This window comes from Panthera tigris, chromosome D3 (genome assembly GCF_018350195.1).
Source record: "Panthera tigris isolate Pti1 chromosome D3, P.tigris_Pti1_mat1.1, whole genome shotgun sequence".
NCBI lineage: Eukaryota > Metazoa > Chordata > Mammalia > Carnivora > Felidae > Panthera > Panthera tigris.
In genome coordinates this window covers 70,467,635-70,484,899 of record NC_056671.1, presented here as the reverse complement: position 1 = coordinate 70,484,899, position 17,265 = coordinate 70,467,635, and the positions used below count along the sequence as shown (strand labels likewise).

Here is a 17,265-nt window from a genome sequence, read left to right as displayed (position 1 = left end):
GGTGACCGAAAGCATCATTCCACGATCCAGAAGAGCCAGTTGGAAGATGGAAAACTAGCCTTCATATGAGATCTCACATAAGGGCCACAAAAGCACCAGCAGGGTGGACCTGTTTCTCCAGTTATTACACCAGAGGTATGAACTGATTGGGAAACTAGAGACAGGGAAAAGTCCACAAGATGGAAATATTAACTGCCTGGTAAAAGCACGTGTCAGGGATTGAACAATTAATTTGAAACCATTATACTTAGTGGAAGAACTCAGTACAAAAGGCTATGTATTATATGCTTCCATTTATGGGAAAAATCCAGAATAGGAGAATCTATAGAGACAGAAAGTATATCAGTGCTTTCCTAGGGCCAGGGGAGGGGTGCAGAGTGGACAGAGAGGGATGCTAAGGGGTACAGGGTGTCTTTCCTGGCATGACGAAGATGTTCTAAATGGACATTATGGTGACGGTTGCATAACTCTGTGAATACACTGTAAATCATTAAGTTATACATTTGAATGGATAAATGTTATGGATGGGTAAATTTTATGGTACACAAATTATATCTCACTGAAGATGTTTTAAAAAAGAGACAGAAAGAAACAAAGTCCACATTTTATTGTCTCCAGAGAAATGGAGATAATTTTTCTTCCATGTGGACTATATTATCTCATTTTTCTCATTCAGCATGGAAAGACAATATATTCTAATAATGAGAAGCATTGGGTTTTAGAGTCAGACTCTCTGGGTTTAAATATCATCTGTGCTTTGTACAGTTTGTGACTCTGTGCCTCAGTCTTCTCATCTACAAAGTGGGGATAGAGTAAAACCTACTTCTTGGAGTTGTTGGAAGGATTAAATGAAAGGGGTCAGCATAGTACCTCACATGAAATTGAGTGCAAAATGAATGTTTAATATTCAAGAGGACTTTTAAAATATGCATATTTACTTATATGTAAAATATTCTCTCTGCAGGGTCCAAGAAACTGATAAGGTTTATTGCATGGGGGACAGAATCTGGTGGCTAGGCAAAAGAAGTCTAGCGGGCTAGACTAGTTACACTTGTATATTCCAGGATCTGATAGAGCCCATCAAGGATCTGCAAATCAGGCACCAATCTTGGTAAAGGCACATATCTTATCAGAGAGAGAGTCAATACTGGTAAGTTGAAAGATACCCAATGGAAAATTTGCTGTTGTAAGCAATAGATAATCTTCTTGCTTCAGACAGAAAACTGGTTGATAGAAAATCAAAGGGGCATCGTGATAATGTGGTAGTTAGTTGAGAGCATGGAATCTATACCTGGACTGCTTGGTTTGAATCCCAGCTTTGTCATTTGCGGTTGTGAACCTCTCTGTGCCTCAGCTTTCTCATCTGCAATATGGGAGAACACTGTCTGGTTTCCATGAGGATTGAATGAAGAAACAGACTAGAACCTAGAACATAAGTGCTACATGAATGTTGGCTGTTGTAGTTTGTGGAGTTCCAGGGAAATTCCAAGCTCTGACACAGAGGCATGGAAGAATGACCTGAAATGTTAAATGAAAACATTGAAAAGATAAGCTATCGTCTGAGGGAGGTGTTCTAAATTGGAAAAAAAGAAGTATTTTAGGGGCAAATATCTTAGAAATGATGTATATCCAGCTAAGAAAAATCAATAACAACTATAAAGCAACAAATGATAAATGATCGGTTTGAAATTAAAGAAATGGAAAGAAAAGAGAGACAGGAGGAAGAAGAGGAGGAAAAAAAGGAGGAAAAGAATGGGCTGCCAGGGGAAGAATTTTTCTGTTATTTACCATTTGAGAATGTCAGAGGCATTCATGAACAATGAAATCAGAAATAAAGGATGTTGGGAGTGACGACTCTAATTTTGATCACTGTTGAAAGGTGCTCAGACAATGAAGAATTTTCTTCTTGCTGGAAAGAGATTCCCAATGAAGAGATATCTTTTGTTTAAACTTCATTGGATATTTATTTGAAAAATTCTTCCTATATGAGATCTTTGGCAAAATATACATGAGATAACTATTTTATATTTTTTCACATATATAATTATACCATATGTAATACATACATAAAGGAGAAAGTACAATAAAAAATGAACATGTATGGAACTATCACCCACTTAACAATTGGAGTATTACCAAAATCACTGTATCTGTACATGCCCTTTCCCTAACTCCTTCATTCCCTCGCTTCCTTCTCAATATATTGTTTAGTTGTTCTTGTTTTTAAACATTTTTTAAAATGTTATCTTGCTGTGTGGATTATTCTATGACTTATTTTTCTCATTCAGCATTCAAGTATTCATCTATAATGATGAATTCACCTGAATGAACATTCAAGTGAATGTTAAATTCATTTATTTTCACCCACATTGAAAAATTATTCCACAATTAATCATATTCCTGTCAATGGCAGTTTGATTGTTTCAGAATTTTTGCTCTTACAAACAGTGCTTCTCAGAACATTCTTGCATTTGTCTTTTTCCCCCCAGCTTTATCAATCCATAATGGACAAATAAAAATTCTATGTATTTATGATATACACCATGTTGTGAGATACACACACATTGCAAGATTATCACCACAATAAAGCTAAGTAACATATCCTTCACCTCACGTAATCATCATTTTGTGTGTGCTCAGTGAGAACATTTAATTTAGCAAATGTCAAGCATAAAATATAGTATTTTAAGTATAATCACGACACTGTACATCAGATCTCCAGAACCTGCTCAACCTGCAGAGACTTTGTAGCCTTTGACCAATATCTCCCCATACTTCTCACTGCTACAATGCTGTCCGTGATGGTTCTACCATCACCTGCAACTTACTACATGAAGTATTTCTTCATGACACCTGTGAGTGAAGTTACTCAGTTGTAATGAAATGTTCAGCTTTACACAAGAATGAAAGAATTGTCTTCCAAAGTAGTTGTACCAACTTATACTCCTATAAAAAGTGAATGAGAATTCCTATACATCACATCCTCATCTATACTTGGTATTGACAGACTTCTTAATTTTTGAGATTTTATATGCACTTAATGTTCATTCTCCCGGTGTGAGTGTGTGTGGTTTTTTTTTATCTCTTTGCCATTTGTGCTTCCTCTTTGGGGGAAATGGCTGTGATCTTATGCCTATGAAGTGAATTATCATTCTGTTGTCTTTTTCTTTCCAATAAGTAATCTTTTGCAAAGTATATGCATTGCTACATGTGACTTATCATTCCACATATTTTGATAGAAGCACTTGATTTCTTAATTTTAATGTAATCTACATCATCCATCATTTTTATCTCCTTTAAGAATTCTTTCCCTACTCAAAGCTTCCAATGAAATTTAAAAATTTTATCTTTCACATCTAACTTCTTAAGCACTTGGGAATTATTTTTTGTGTATGAGTTACGGAACTAAGTTTATTTTTCCCCACTATGGAAACCACCTTTTCCAGCACCATTTCTTGACAATTCTATTTTTCCTTAGTGATTTGCAACACTACCTGTGTCAAATACAGAATTCCCCTGCACAGTTGGGGCTGCTTCTGAGCTCTGGTTTTTCTATCATTGTCTATTTTGTTTATGATATTAACAATACTGCACCGTTTTAATTACTATAGCTTTATAATAAAGCTTAATATATGAAGAAAGTCTTCTATCCCTCCATCTTATTGTTCCTCAGGACTATCTTGATGATTCTTAGGCTTGGCTATTCCACACATCTAACAGGTAATACTGGTCCCGCAGCAGGTTTGCTTATGTTCTGGTAACACCCAGAACCACCACATCCCAGTGGTTTAAGAAGAGAAAGTTGATTTCTTGCTCCTGGTACGTGATCCCTGCATCAGCTCTTTTCCAAGACACCCCTATTCTACAAATCTGGCTGATAGGACAGTTACATAATGCTCCTCACTGAGGGAGAGAGAAGCAGAGGGAAAGAGAGTTCTGGAGGGTGCTACACTGGCAATGCCCTGATAAGAAATGACATACATATCTAAATAAAACTCATTGGCCAGAACTGGTCACATGGCCCCACCAAACTCCAAGCAAGCCAGGAAGTGCAATCTACCATGTATCTGGCAGACAAAAGTATCCATTGAACGAATGACTACCACATGGACCACTACCTTGAGGGCCTCAGCACCTTTCCGATGGGCTTGCAGAATGGTACAGATAGAAACAGACAGAAGGGCAAGAGACTGGACTCAGGATCTAAAGAATCCTACTTCAGCATTTTGCCCAGGGCCTATCGGCTTGTTTACTTCGTGGAATTTTAGATTCAAACTAAGACATGCCTTAAATAAACCTTTGGCAAATTCTGTGGAAAGAGAATGCTATAAGTCACATATTTGAGAGTGGAAATGATTAAATCAGAGAATGAATTCACTTTGTTTGCATTAAAGGAAAATTATGAAGCAGAGTTCTTGGATCTCAAATTCCTTTGTTCCAGAAACCGTGCTGTAAACCCCTTCTCTCTGTTAGCTAAACAGAAAAGCTATCTGCTGGTTCATCATGTGGAAGAAAATGCTTCAAGTAAGCTGGCTGCATTTGACTATTTCTAATTTTTAATCACAAACTATAAACCCTCTCTGTTTCCTGACATTGAATATAAAGAAAGATGAAGACTCTCTTACTGTTACATTCTTATAGTACAGATCCAGCCAAACAAGTCTGACCTATGAAACATTTTAGATAACTCTGAAAAGTCATAGATTAAATTGTTCATAAATTATACATAATGTTAATAAGTTCATCATTTCAGGTAAGACATCGTTGACAATGCCCGCACTCCTCACGACTGTATTTTTCTTTTCCCTCTTAGAGTTGAATCCATCGTCACACAGTGTCAAGAATATCAGTGCAGCTGGGTAGTGCTTGAAATACACATCGTTGCAATCCTGCTGCCACATTTGTTGACAAGTATGAATTTTAAAAAATGCCTGTGATTCTTTCTACGTGGAAATACAATAAATACAAAGTCTCATTTTCCCATAAATGTGTATAACTCATCTATACCAGACAGTCCCTAGCTACTAAGCAATAGGCTGTGAATTCTTCTAACCTCCACCTGTCCCCAAGTCGAAAAAGAGCTAGCACCTGATTCGATACATCTGGTGAAAATATGTGTAAACACAGATAAAAATATAAACGTAGTGCACAAGAAACAGTGACGACTCTGAGTCAGATTGTCTGGGTTTGAAGCCCCACTCCTTCACTTTTTAGTTGTGCAAACAGGAGTGATTATAACATGGAGGCTACAAGGCAGCGTTCTGGATTTAGGTTTATAGAATCTGCCTCTTGCTAGCCAGAAGTCTTTGCAAAAGTTATTGAAACTAAGCCTCACTTTTCTCATCTGTAAAATGGGGATAATATTAGTATTTACCTCATAGTGTTGTTGTAAATGTTACATTTTTAAAGTGCTTGCAATTAGTGCCAGACACATAGTAAGTATTCAGTTAATAATTGCATTATTGCAATTATTGATAGTATACAAAGGTATGTATATTTACTACAAGGAAAATGTTATTGTTTGTCATTATAGATAGCCATAAGCTCATCAATAATGCATAGGGATTATCTTTACATTCCAAAGATCACATTTTTTTGTTTTCCTACTAGCTCATCTGGGAAACTTAGACTTTACTAGAAATATGGACATAGGATCCTAGGAATGAAATCAGTCTCATCTTATCAATATGCACGAACATGAGACTCTGCAGGTACAACCCTCACGGGAAAGCCTTGAAACACACAGGGATATAAACCCACAGGGCAGGCAAACCCACTGCCTGACCACGTGCTACACTATCTGTCCCAGAGGCTGCTCCTGTCCCAGGTGTCTGCAGGTTGTTCCAGAAAACAGGTTGTTCCTCAAGAACACAGCCTGCATCCCAAGAGACCAGAGTCCTGGATGGCTTTGTTCAAGGACGTGTGATTGCAGCACAGTGGGAACAAGTTTGGGTCATCCAGGAAACCCTCCCGAGTTCAAAGAGAAGGCTTATACTGTGGGCTGAGGAAAGAATCTTACCAAAGTTCCCATGGCAATTTGGCTGCTGTCATGTCTCCAATATAGAAACACTCCCGCAGTGAACAGAAATTTCCAGATTTTTCTATTTCTGTTAAATTGGGTATCCAGAGATAGAAGCTAAAGGCATCTAGGAATTTTATAGTTTTATTAGCCATTACAGAACCTCACTACTGGCTCTTTCCTCCTAGTGCTGAGAAATAGTGGGGACTGTTGGTAATGGTGCTGATGAGAATGAGGCAATAAGTCACTTCTAGGACAAAGGTCACACACAGAGACGCATCTTTTCCATGGAGGCTCAGTGATGAGCGTGATACAGGACTCCTGTGACCCACAGCCTGTCTCTGCTCGTGGCTTTGCCCCAAGAACTCTGCTAATTGATAACAGGTTGCAACCTTTCATTTCCTTCTCACTCACCTTCTAGAAGCACCTTTGGCCTCTCCCTCACCTCGCTGATGCTCATTTGTTCTGATGACAGATCTCCCTTCCACTCTCAGGGGCTAGCCAGGCTCTGTTAGTTACAACTCCTCCATTTCCTGCCCAGATGCCCTTTCCTGAATAACCCCATTCATCCCACGCATGGGAGAAATTGGCTGATCTCTAAGCACTGATTAATGCAACCGCCAGAGCTGGTTTCTTTCCAACAAAGTAACCGATTTTCTTCCCAACAGACCAGCCCATGAGCTCCGAAGGGTGTGTGTGTGTGTGCACGCATATGTGTGTGTGTGTGTTTTAACACAGCAACAGAAAGCCAAGAATTTCTCATCTAATTACCTGTTTGGTAACTACTTGTTTCAACTTCTTCCCTTTCTTCCTTTTTTTTCAAATTCCCCAAATCCATTTACTAATTCCCATTATGATGACAGCTGGCATCATTAATACTTTAGCAAAATCACTTAAAATTAGCCAAATATCTGAGATAGTTACATGTACAAAAGATACAAATTAAAACCATTTAAAATGTAATGCATACCATAATTTGTACTTGGCCTTATAACTAACTTCTGTATTTAGACATGATTATAAACTTAAAACCTTAGAAAAGCTGGACACCGTATACAATGAGTTATTTACATGGTAGAAAACAAAGGCAGTCTTCACTGCTACACATTTATTGTCTCTGGTGGCTCGAGAAGAGAAATACCAGGATACTTTGAACTTCTGTTCTTTCCTCTTATGGACTGTTGTGCATGCTGTGGTCCTCTGAGGTAGATCTGGTGAAGGTCCACGAGACAGGGATGGAGACCTTCCAGGGTATATATCTTTAGTCTTTGGAACTAAAGTTTCAGGCCAGCTTTGTCTTGCGACTGTAGAGTGCTAAATGAAAGCCCCCTCCAGCAATCACTGATGGCAAATACTTTAGGTGTGGGTCAGCATCCATCAAAGTTAATTCTCCCAAAAACATCGCCAAACTTTCAACTTTGTGGTTTGCAGACTGCTGGTGCAGAAAGCATCAGGTAAGAAAAAGTCTTGGTGTGGCTAGGTCAAAAGCAAAGTACCTTCATAACTAGGTGCTCCGTCCTCAGGGCTGGTTTCTTGGTATAGGTATCACCTGTGATGTGCACAGACTCTGCTATTTCTGGGGTGCATTTCTTCAAACTTGGAGGCTAACAGCACAGCAGCGGGTACCACCGAGAGCTGAAATTTTCCTGCCAATGCCGAGCCGACGTGGGCGAAAGGAACCCAGCAATGTAGTTTACAGCCAAATGCAGGGTCTCATTCTGTAGTTTACATTCTTCTCCTACTTTGATGGACCGGTCCACAAGCATAGCCCTCCTACTGTTAGTGACGTCTGGCTGTTTCTTCATGTAGCCCACTTCAGGCTTACATATAACCTCCACTTCCCTAAGGTATGTGTGAATGTCCTCATGGCTACCTGTCACTTCAGGAACACCCACTGGCTTTCGTCTTCTAGTGCAACTTGCCCATAGTATGTGGTGACTCAGAACTACCATCCACTGGATAATGAAGGGGTACCAGCAGTTTTCTTGGCCCTGATAAAGTAATAGCTAAGCTAAAAGCCAGGACATTTTCATGTTCTGTTTTGTTTCTAGATGGAGGTGGCCTCTTTTGTGTCTCTTCTTCCGCTTCATCCACGTGAATGGTAAGGGCAGGCTGTTGACTGTTGGCTTTCCAGGGAGGAACAGGTGCATGCTCATCATTTAGAGGAAGATCCTTAAGAGGTGCAACCCATCCTGTCTTCGGCTCTACGGTGGTGCTGGGAGGCGTGGGTTCCCAGCCCGGGCGGGTGGGAGGCTGCTGGGTGGGCTCTGCCTTCTCAGGGTTGATGTTCTCCTGATCCTCTTGAAGCACCCAGCCACCCTCGAAGGCTGCAGGCCTGGGCGTGGAGCTACCCGACGTCACTGCTCCCGGGCGCAGCGAGGTCAACCTGCAGAGCCAGGTTGAATTTTTCCCTCTTAACTGGGGTAAATTCAGGGTGTAATCAATTAAGAAAAAGTTATCTCATTTCTTTATCAAGAGAAAAGATAAATCTTATGGCCCAAACGGACTTGTGGGTGTAGTTAATTCCTGAAGAGATCCCAGCTTCTGAAAATATGGGAAAGTCCCTCTTTCCATTGGTACACATGATGATGGGTCACAGTGATGGTCACAAACTCAGGAAGACTACAGACTGAGATGCAGACGCATCAAAATGTGTACTACAAACCTCCATTGGTAGATCCGTATTTTGGTATATACCGATTTCCTAGCAATTTTCAGACACCGTGTTAGTTGCTGTTGAGAAATTTAAAAAATTGCCTCATTGTTATGACCTCACAATCTATGGTGGCCTCGCAATCTATGGTGGAGAAGAAAAACATCAACAAAGAGCTCCAGTTGATGGTAGAATGACATAAACGCCTTAAAAACACCAAATAAAAAGAGCTGGGACTTTACAGAGAGGGAAAGAGGCAATGAACAAATGGGGAGACCAAGGATGATCTCGTGAAGGAAGTTGGGCTTTGCAAGACTTTAGGGTTGAATACGAATTAAACAGGCAGAGAGACCTCTGTACCTGCTTTATTTACTTTCATGGCATGAATCAGGAGGAGACATGATGTTGTACATCCGCTTGTGTCTCCCCACCCCAGTAGAATGTGAGGTCCATGAAGACAGTCAATTCTGTTATCTACACTATCCCAGCACCAAAGCAGTGCCTCCCACATAACAGGCACATGATGAATACTTGTGAATAAAGAAAGAAATGATTCAAGAGTCACAGCATTCCAGGTAGAAGACATAATATAAGCAAAGGAAGATTGGAATAGAAAACTCATTTATTGGCCATCTGCTCAGTGTTAGGAATCATATGCTTTCAATATATTCTGCTAAAGTGAGAGCAGGCAAATTTTTTCTGCGAAGGGTGGGAGACTAAATATTACAGACTTTGAGGACCGTCCAGCCTCTGTTACAACTACTCTGTTCTGCCGCCATATAATGAAAACAGCCATAGATAATATGTGAAGAAATAAGTATTGCTGTGTTCCAGTAAAACTTTACCAGAACAGGCATGGGGCTGAATTTGACCCACAAGCTATTGTTTACTGGTACCTAACCTTTATCAATCAAAGACAAAAAAATTATTGCACTATATATGATTGATTAGTTCATGCAAATGTGTAAGAAAGAGATATATTATCAATATTTTTTTAATTTTTTAACGTTTATTTATTTTTGAGACAGAGAGAGACAGAGCATGAACAGGGGAGGGGCAGAGAGAGAGGGAGACAGAGAATCCGAAACAGGCTCCAGGCTCTGAGCTGTCAGCACAGAGCCTGACGCGGGGCTCGGTGCTCAGGTCTCACCGACCGTGAGATCATGACCTGAGCCGAAGTCGGACGCCCAACCGACCAAGCCACCCAGGCGCCCCTATATTACCAATATTTGCATCATGAATTGATTACCGGGCTGCACATATTGTAGACATCAGGCTGGCCAAAGAAATAAAGTTTATACTCAGTCACATGAATTTTCCTATGTTGAAAACTTGTCTCAGTTCCCTCCAGAGAATTTTGAACAGTTACCAAATATGATGAGCAAATTTCTGAATGCGCGGCAGAAACACTGGAGCAAATGTCCCCAGGAGAACTTCCTTTCATGATTCAAATTCAAATTTTTACTTGAACTACCTAGATGACTCAGCACTTTTCTCATCAAGGGCAAATATATGTAGGATAAAATATTAAGCTCTTTTGTAGTGATTTCACATAGGAATCCCAGCAATTAGTATATACCATAATCACATTGAGATGAAGAGAACAACAAAATAGTGCTCAGCAGGACTTATATAATAAGTCTTATGTAAGGATTTATAGTATAAGCAGGACATCTATCGCAACCCAGAATGTAGCTATGTCTCAGGAGACAGCCCGTTATTGACTCATACAAGTTAAAAGGAAAGTTCACACAGGCACAGCCTGGGTTGAAACAAGTAGGCAGAGAAATTCAGGCCGTCAAGAAGTGGAGGCCAAAGGAATTAGCTGAGGCATAAAGAGTCAGGCAAGTCTCAAAGGTGTGGGCAGCTCGGGGTAAAATCTAAAAACTTTGGCCAAGGCTGGAAGATTCAGACATCTAGATGCTGGCTCAGAGGAGTCAGAAAGGCAGCTGAAGGGAGGAGAGGGGTAACGCTGAGTATTACCCCTGTGGGGCACATACAAGAATATGTTTTCTAGTGAAGGATTACTAGACCTTCTAATTCGTACAGCTGTTCTGTCCATGAAACTTTCTTCATTTTATGGTCAGTGAATGTTGATGAGGAAGACTTTCAAAAGGCACAGATTCTCTGCCCAACTTCTGGTTAAACACATCAAATATATCAAGTGGAATCAAAGGTATATTTCCCATTACCTTTATCAGTCCCCGTTTCTACACCTCTTATGAATAAGAGATGGATGCAAATAAAGAAACAAACAAGCAAATAAACAAATACATAGAAGTTATTCAGCAGACCCATCTCCCCATGTATCTGAGCATACAAATATATTTACCTTTCCCAGCCTTCCTGACAGTTCTACAACTGAACTCTCGTCAATGGTCTGGGAATAAGAAGTAACGTAATGTTCCCTCCAATCCTGGACAATCAAACATATTCAAACATAATCTTGCATCTTCTTTCCTCTTCTACCTGGCTGGAGCAGAAAAGGCTCCCAGGGCAGACTGAGATTCATGTGTATAACATGGCACAGATTCACGACTGACGAAACTGGGTTTCTGAGTCACTGCGTGGAGGAGAGCCAGCAATCCAGGAGAGCCGTCATTGTACTGTGACATCACTTTTAAGCCTCTGATACGGGGGGCACATCTACTCCAGCGGTTAACATCACCTTAACTGATGTTCAATAGGAGAGCACACTTCGGTATTGGAAATTTTTGCAAATATTGCCTGACCTCACAGAGCCAGGGAAGGGAGTGGGAGATAGAGGGGTCCAGTTACAGAATGAGTAAGTCATGGGAATAAAAAAGGCACAGCATGAGGAATATAGCCAGTGATATTGTAACGGTGTTGTATGGGGACAGATGGTAGCTATGCTTGTGGTGAGCATAACATAACGTATAAACTTGCCAAGTCACTATGTTATACGCCTGAAACCACTGTAACATGGTGTGTGACCTATACTCAAAATTTGTATAAAAAATCAGTACAAAAAAGAAGAAGAAATAAATGAAATTAGGTTAACATAACAGTTTCCTCATTTAAGCGAAGTTCAATCATATCTCTGATGCGTATGGAAAAGAATGAAGTAAAACACGACAGTCCTTGGGAACTGGGACAGGATTGGGAGATCTAGACTAATGTTGGTTCCTGGAGACCGTTGGAAAAATGGTGAAAATAAGGAACTTCCATAGACGGCCACACAGTGGAATGCCTCTGAGGACCATTGGCAGACACCACAGAACATTTGCCTTTTCCTCTTTTTTTTTTTTTTCTGTCTTAAAGTTTTGTCATTTTTTTTTCTTTTTTCTCTATACTCTCTCAGCTATCGTAGTACTTCCTATCTAACTCATGAATATATAATGTCTTATTTATTTCACACATGTGACTCCTACCAAATTGCAATTCCTCAGGGCAGATGTCGAGTCTTTAACATTTTTCCTTTTGTTCCTAAGAGGCCGAGAACTGAGTCTATCCCACTTCTCAATTCGAGATCCAGAGTCAGCACTGATCTGTGACAAGGTGCTGGTCTGGTTTGTTTGTTGTTTTTCTCCTTTATCCCTCACCACCAGTCTCCATCTGCCTTCCTCCGACATAGGCACTTGCTTTAGTCTATTTAATGCATGTATATCTACTATCACTCAGACATGTGTTCCGCTTGGAAAACAGGTAGCACTGAATACGATGCATGTTATATCCGTAAGTGGTATTTCACTATCTATCTTATTCTGTACCTTATTTTTGTATTCACTCCTTTGTTTTGGAGATCTCTCCATGCTGCCATATGCAAATCTAGCTCATTTCTTCTGACTCATGCATAGTATTCTCCAGCATGATAATTGATTTTGAATCCGTCAGCATGTTGCAACAGTGAATATAATTTAAGAACATGATGAGAAAGTTCCTAGTTGGCCACCAATTGTCTGGATTAGTCTGGGATTTTATTAAATTTACCTCCTTGGTTAATGACCTGGAGTCAGAATTGGCAGTGTGCTCATTTCATTCGTAAACGATAATAGCTTTGGAGGTAAGAGAATGGCAGGATGATACCACACTACCCCTGCACACTCCCTGCCTGCTGTCTCTATCATAATGACCTCCGCCTTAATCTGATTATAAATTTGTAAGGAATTACCCACAGTAGCTTCCTGTTTGGTACAGCTTCTAGAGAACCATGGCACTTTGGAGCAGTTTTTAGAAAGGGAGAAGCTACTCACTGAGGTTTTCATTTCTTGATTTAACTATCAAGAATACCATGTGTATCCCCCCTCTGCCCTTCACCCTAATTCCTCCCTCCTTCATTCAAGAGATCAGCAGTTATGATCTCCTGAAACACAAAGCCCTAGTTTGGTGTTTCTTAAGGTAAATAGTATAGAGTCACATGGGTATCAGAATGCCTTAGGCATTTGCTAAAAATAAAGATTCCAGTCCTTCCTAGCTGAATCAGAGTCTCTGGGGGTACCTTCAGTAAGCGATCACAATGCACTTTAAGGCTTGAAACTCTCTGCCATAATCCTTGACTATCTAACTCAAAACTTAACAATAGTTAGTGTGCCCAGATAGTAATAGACTTTATGGTTATAGAACAGTGAAATGGAGGCTGCTTACCTGCCTTTACCTGCCAGGGCACCTGTTCTTGACATTTATAGCCAAAAGGGTCTACTTTGTCCAAGTTTTCATATAAACAATATCCAAAGAGGGTTATTTCACTTGGAATTTTATAAAGATGACAGAGTCACTCGAGATATTCTATGTAGAAAACCATATTCCATTTTCTGTACATGCTTATAGCTGACTGAGTTTGGAACATACTGACTGAGTTTCCTAATTGAAAAAAAAAAATGGTGACCACCTTCTAAAAAGACTACAGCTCATCCAGTCTGCATTCTCGTCTCCTAGGACAGAGATGCTCTCTCTACTGCTAAAATCGTGTATACTCATCCTTTTGCATATTTTTGCTAACATTTACTCAAGAAACTCCACCTATGTCTGAGTCCTCTCTTACTACACCTGGAGGGGTTGCAGACAGAGATGCTTCCTACTGAAAGTGTAACAGGGATGGGAGCCCTCATTGCCCAGAAGCTGAAGAGCCCTGCCACCAGCACTTCTCATGGGACATCCTTAAACACAACCCTAATGACAGTGAGGCTCACACCAGCTGGCGCGCATGAGGAAGGAGGGGCCTACACGCCTCCGCCTCCCGCTCCGAGGGGCAGCTTTGGTGGGAAGGCAGCAGTGTCACTGAAGCCTGGACACAGGACCTCCAGGTCCAGGCCCCACGGAAAGCTCTGGCACCCAGGTGTGTACCAAGTCACAAAGCACAGCCTGAGCACCCGGCTGCCTCTGGCTGCCACAAAGCATCTGGGCACCAAGGACACGATGACTCACAGTTCAGTGAAGTCATTTTGAAATACTTTGCTGCACTTCCCTTCATCAAATCGAGGCCCAGACAGGCATTATTTTTTTGGATGACAGTCACTTCAAACAAAAGCTTATAATCACCGTTTCTGATTACCAACAAATTACTTGGAAATTATTAGAACGATGTGATGAGCAATTTGCACCTCATTTTAAGTCACTCAATAAGCAATATTATAATATGCTCATTTTATCCATGTATCACACATAACATATGTAATATATTACTTGCTGAATGTTAGCTATGTTGAGTTTCAACTTTGGATGCACACATAAAAAAGTGGTGGAAAATTAGTATTTAATTTCTTTATGCTCAGTTTTATAGAAGAGAAACCTGACTAGATTATACAGCCAAGCTCCTATTTTGGTATGTAAAGATTCTTGGCCTGACCAATTAAATAAACTGGCTGGGCTTCTAACCACTTTTTCAGTCCAAAGGTAAAAAGAGTGGCACATCTCATTTCAGCTTGTAACTCTTAGGAAAGTGTCCTCAGGGCACCTGGTGGCTCAGTCAGTTAAGTATCTGACTCTTGATTTCAGCTCAGGTCATGATCTCATGGTTCATGAGTTTGAGCCCTGCATCGGGCTCTGTGCTGACAGCATGGAGCCTGCTTGGGATTCTCTCTCTCCTTCTCTCTGGCCCTCCCCTGCTCATGCTCGCTCTCCCTCTGTCTCTAAAATAAATAAGTTAACTTAATTTTTTTTAACACACAAAAAAGGAAAGTGTCTCTCCTTTCATTAAGACCTCACATAGTCCTTAGTCTCTTGGCCATCCTAACAAATGTTTGAAGACACCCAAAGATTTATCTGAGATCCCAGTTACCAAGAGAATCTAGATGAACTGTCTTGACAACTAAGGGCTTCCACGGTCAGGCTCAAAGACTGCTCATCACTCAACAATCCATCAGCATACAGCTTCATTCTGTTCTAATTCAACTCTTCTACTCACAGGCTCCAAAAATGTGCTTCCATACCATATGCTGTGTTGCCTCTTACCTTTGTCATCTCACATACCAATTTCTCTATCTGGTTCCAAACCAGATTATCTCCCCCATCCCTTTCAGCTTTTCCAAATCCTGCCCATTCTTTGGGATCCAAAAAGTGTCCTGACTGTGTATGTATGATCTTCCCTCGGGTCCAGTTTTCCACAATCATGGCTCCATCTGAGTTCTTAGAGCATGCACCATACGCTCATTTCACATCTATCATTCACCATTGTGATGTCTCATATCTGTCCTGTGTATCTATTTCCCTCTTCCTTTGCTCTTAACTTTCCAGATGCATTGTGCCTTCCATGACCATGTAGATGGTAAGCTCCTGAGAACGGGACTGTTCCTCATTATTTTTGGAGTCGACAGCAGCCCTGGGTTCAGGGCCCTGCACACAGAGGCAGCTCATCAAAATCCTCTTTATTTCTCTTGAAAGGCTTCCTGCGGCTTCAGGTGCTGTCTTTGTCAGGAGGCTTTCAGGTTTGAATGAGTTGCCTGTCTTTGCCATCCGAACCTTCACATAGTGCTTAGCCTTCTCTCCTGGCAAGTACCTTTCTTGTCATTCATGCCTTTTTTTAGTAGAAAAGATGTGAGCGACATCACTTAAAAAATAAATTTAATATAGGCTTTTGGAGACAGGGAAAAATAGTTATTCTTGGTTAAAATACACTTTGAAAATGATTATCTAGGGGTCAAAGATTCTGGATTGTAAACTCTGCTAGATATAGTGAGCATTTTGAAGATGAAAGGTACTCCCCAAAGTGATACCTTTTAATTCATGATTCTTTTTTAGACTGGCTCTCATAGGCAAGATACAAACTGTAGCAAAGGCACCTTAACTTTAAAAACAGAAGTTTAGCAAATCATTCTCAAGGATGTTCAGACTCACCGGTACAGTTCAGGGATTCATGATGGCTCTAATCTGGTTTAGGACACACATGTAGCTTTATCTGGAACACAACTTTCTCATTCATATGTCTCCTGATGCAAAGAGACTCAGAACAGAATAGTTGGGAAGCAGTGGTTTCTCTGTGTGACCCACTGAGGATTGATATAAGGGAAGGGAAGATGTGCTTCATTAAAATCTAGGTCCTTGGTGTAATTTTGCAGAACATTATACCTCTCCCAACTGCCACAGTAAGAAACTAGCACAAATCAACCAGTTTTTTCCATTCAGTTCTGTTTTCATCACCTCTGTAGTAAATAACTAATATTATCCCTTTCTCATGGGGCTCTTGAGTTAATCCCAGAAGAGATAAATATCATCAACAGCATCTGGGGAATTGGTTAATGCTTCACTTACTGAAGAACTCTGTTGTTTTTGAAATCGCACTAGTTTGAGATACACTTTCCCTTGAATTACAATGTGTTTCCTTGAAAGTTTATCTCTCAGGAAAACTCCCCCAATGCCAATGTAAACTCTCTTCCAAGCTCCAAATTAAATCACATCTTAGTGCAATTCAGATGTCATAAAAGTAGATAAAACTAAAGCTGAGTGAATAAAGGACACAAGTTCTCCTTGGAGGGAAATACAATTTGATATATATTTTTAAGTTTGAGACTTCTGACACTCAGCTCTTATCATCTCCAAGATGTGCAGCCTAGAGATTTTCAAGAATTGAAAAAAGAAAAACCTTCAACAAATAAACAATAAAACACATTTTAAAGTCTTAACCAGTGACTTGAGGGTCTATGGGTATAACACTATCATATGCTTGCATGGCAAACCATTAACACTTAGTAGTTGAAAAATAACAGCCATTTTATTTGCTCATGATTCTACGGGGTCAACAGTTCGAACTGGGAGGGTGGTTCTTCTATTGTTCTCGGGGTCACTCATGTACATGCAGGTGCCTGGAGGCTCAACCACAGCTGTTGGATCCATGTGGTTTCCCTTACATGTCCAAGGTTTGGTATGGCTGTCAGGGGAGTCACCCAACCCTAACAAGCTGGACAGGACTTCTTCCCAGGGCAGCTGATTACTAAGGGGTGAGAACAGAAGCCTAGGTCCACACTTAGAACTTCACACCGTCCCTTCTGCTGCATTCTATCAATCGAAGCAGCCACAAGGCCAGTCCAAAGCCAAGGGTAGGGGAATAGTGCCCAGTCTTGACAGCAAAAACTACACAGGATCTGTTGCCCTTTTGAACCACCACATCATCTACTTTCCAAAACACAGAATGGAGAGG

At 40.6% G+C, this 17,265-nt stretch overlaps 1 pseudogene; it reads right to left on the bottom strand.

Annotated features, from left to right (window-relative positions):
* Positions 1-7,119: 7,119 nt before the first annotated feature.
* LOC102965192 lies at positions 7,120-12,265 on the bottom strand (annotated as a pseudogene).
* Positions 12,266-17,265: the final 5,000 nt, after the last annotated feature.